This window comes from Adiantum capillus-veneris, chromosome 17, assembly GCF_014529385.1.
Source record: "Adiantum capillus-veneris isolate H3 chromosome 17, ASM1452938v2, whole genome shotgun sequence".
Lineage (NCBI taxonomy): Eukaryota > Viridiplantae > Streptophyta > Polypodiopsida > Polypodiales > Pteridaceae > Adiantum > Adiantum capillus-veneris.
In genome coordinates, this window is record NC_140947.1 from 123,443,038 (window position 1) to 123,446,489 (window position 3,452).

Genomic DNA, 3,452 nt, shown 5'->3' on the forward strand with positions numbered 1-3,452 from the left:
ACCCTTAGTTCGTATACATACTCTTGGAACGGTCAGCAGCAGTACCTTTTGCAGATGCTGGTTGTGCGACTTGTGAGTCGGTTCGCTTTGAGGAGATTCTTGATAGACCTTGCTTTACTTTCAGCCGACAACATTATACTTCACAGGCGTCTTTTGAGGGTAGCAGTTGGATCATATTTGCTGCAGGATACTTTCCCACGGTAGAGTTTGTAGCAGATATCCTCATCCACAAAACCCTCTCTTTACAGTTTTAGATTGCTCACTCCAGCTCCTTGGATCCGTTTCTCGTCCAGCATCTGAGAGGGGGTGTTAGAGTTCATATTCCCGTCCGGTGGTAGCTCCAGTATCTCCCAGGAGCAGATTAGGGAGTGAGGGTTGTTTTGTGGCTGAGCTTGGCCAGTGTGAGGTTTTTCTCTCATATGAGGTCATGTCTAGCCATGTTTAGCTCGGGTTTTGGCTCAGCTCCATGTCCTTGCATGCTCCTAGTGCCCTAGGTATTTTCCCCCCTTGAGCCTATGGACATATGGTGCCACTTTCCACCCTTCCCCTATTTTCCGCCATTTATTATGGTCGTGGGGCTAGAGGAGTGGGTCGGGCAGGCTGCTATAAGCCCTATATAGGCAGCTAGGGGGCGTTTACTTCTACACATTGCAGATTAGTGCCAGTCAGGGGTGCCCTCCATTGGGCACCCAAGGGGGCAGCCCTTTGAGGCCAGGCAGCCAGCGGATAGAGGAGGGACAGCCAAACGTTTTTGGGCAGCACCCTCACCGGTGTTTCTGGTGCAGCCAACAGTCAGCAAAGGAGGAGTAGCCCAATATTTTCCTTGGGCAATAGGAGCGGTGCTCGGAGTTCATCTCAATGGTGCAATACCACTTTAGGGTAGCCCTTCACGGGCTTTGTACCCATGCAGTAGCCAATTTCCTCGATCGAGATCTATATCCCCATCTAGATATATGCTCTCAGAGCATGTTGGAGGTGATGCACATGTCGAGGCTGTATCAGTGGTCTCGTGTGCAGGAGCAATTGGCAGTGTTAGTAGCAGTCACAGTTGCGTGTGTCCTCAGATCTATCCATTGGCATGTCAGTTCTATGTCAGACCACCCTTGGTCACTTGTTAGAGTAGATTGTTATTAGCATGGAGAGCTTTGCCAGATCTCTCTCTCTCTCTCTCTCTCTCTCTCTCTCATTCTCAGATGTCATGTCTTATTTTACCTATGTGATCTCTCTTCTCCACAGGTGTGCCTAGTTCATGTGTTTGGCATTGCAGGTGTTCTAGATGGGAGTGGAGGTACCCATCGGATCACGAGCCAGGTCTTGTCCTCATTGCATCTTCCGCTGCCACCTTTGAGGAGACCATGTCTCTTGAGTGTTTTATCTTTTAACAGTAGTTTGGTAACCTAACATGACATAAAAGCATCTTTTCATGTGAAATTGTTCAAAACATTCCATATTATGCTAATGGTAGACACAATTATAAGATACTCAAACTGCTTGTATGAAAACCTGGCTTCCATAATGTGGGCCTTTATCATCTCTTGAAGATTTGTCAACACATGCTCACATAAAACAATCTCAATGAAATTTTTGTGACCTACACATTTACTATGTTTCCCTTATCAAATGGACAACATTGAACTAAATATAAGAGTGTCTCAAAATGATCTTGATCCTAGTAAAACCGGCATGTAACCCCAACCTTGCATCATTCCCTCTACGGGGTATTAAGTGCTTCAATTGAACTCAAGGAAACATGTTTATATGATGTGGAATCCATATGCACAATTAAAATTGTGTTTATACTGCATCTAAGATGCTAAAAAAAATAATCAAATTGCAAAATTTGTCAACAAATTTGCACATGAATGTTTTTATAGAAAGGACATAACTTGAAATAGAAACATTCCGTGATCCTTAGAAGCATGCAAACATGTCAGAGACTACTATTCAAAGCTATTTAGCACTATAACCCTAACTAAGACGAGTTTTAGGATGGTCGTTTGCTAATACTATGAAAAATTTGACAAAAATGGCACACATTTTTTTGATACAGCTAGCTTGAAAACCCATTGCCAACAAGCACAAAGTCAAATGTGGAATTTATAGCCCAAAAAATGCCAAGTTTTCGTATGCTCATAATTGGTGTTAGCGCGAAACGTTTTAGGGCCAAAACATTCCACCCTTGTAACCTGGTGTTTCACCACGAAAAGTTTAAGTCTAATGATAGGCGCGCCGAAATGCGTTTCATGGTGACCATGCTCATAAGAGAACTTCGTGGATGCAAAACACTTCAAAACTCAATTTGAATTCTTTGAATGATTCTAGGTAAGCTGCTTGGTTAAGAGGAAATAAGAGTGTCCCATTACCAATCCAGTGTTAAATTTTTTTTCCTTAGGCTGGGTTTAAATGAGCATGTTTGCTTCTCTATTTGCTTTCTGGTCACTGGTATGTACACGAAAATCATTGAGGGAGTCACATGTTTTGTTTTGCCTTCAAGTCCTCTCACATGCCGTGCTTCACCTTGGCTATACATACAACTACTCGGCACATAGCCTTGGTGATTCAGGAGAGAAACCACTTCGCCTCTAAGGGTCGACCCACACGGGGGCATCTTAGTCGGAGAGAGAGCTCATTTGAGTCCCAAGGGGATGGTTGCTTGATGAAGTCCAATAAGTAGCATGTTAGAACTTTGATGGGGCTGTCATAGCTTTTCCTAGGAAGCTCTCCGTCTCCGGTGAGCTTAAAGGGCAAGCCCAGGCGCGTTGCTCACGGCTTTGATGGAAAGTGTGCGTCCGCCACGTGGAGAAAGAACAGCCCCACATGGGCAGGCAAATGTAGGTTTACAGGCTTTGTATCTCAAAGAAGGCACGTTGTTGCTTTCGTCCCTTCGGGGACATCTGATAAAATTGGAACGATACAGAGAAGATTAGCATGGCCCCTGCGCAAGGATGACACGCACAAATCGAGAAATGGTCCAAATTTTTTTTCCGTTTCCTGCCTCTGCCTCTGGAAGGCCGCTCAGGTGTGATGATCCTGTTTTGTCCTTTCCATCTTTCACGCATGGCTCGTGTGGGTCTTCAAAGCACCAGTCGCCTTCTCCCGCAGCCAGTTTGTAATTACAGACATGACCCTTCGCCCTGTGCCTCAAGGGGTTTCTTTCAACACCCAAGAGCTTTGGATCTGTGCTACATACAGACAAGAAACCACAGAGGACAGGCCGCAAGAAGGGAAGGGCAGGTTTTCGGTGCATACAAAGAGTCCTGCTTGATGGAGGGAGGGGCATTGGGACTTCTCTCAGGACCCCAATACTCGACATCCCACCCACCAAGAGCCACCATGGTCCATGGTGGAAGGCATGCATATTGATGCTGCTTTTTCCAGATACTCAGAAGAGCGGGTGAGTGAGTTGCTGTTTCACATTGGTGGGTAGCGGCTAATGAAATCAGGTCAGGGGC

At 45.5% G+C, this 3,452-nt stretch overlaps 1 non-coding gene across 1 annotated transcript; it reads left to right on the forward strand.

The window, feature by feature from the left end:
* The first annotated feature begins 2,878 nt into the window (after positions 1–2,878).
* LOC147438007 (U6 spliceosomal RNA) lies at positions 2,879–2,981 on the forward strand. Its single transcript, XR_015184988.1, has one exon. It is a non-coding gene; the product is annotated as a U6 spliceosomal RNA (small nuclear RNA).
* Positions 2,982–3,452: the final 471 nt, after the last annotated feature.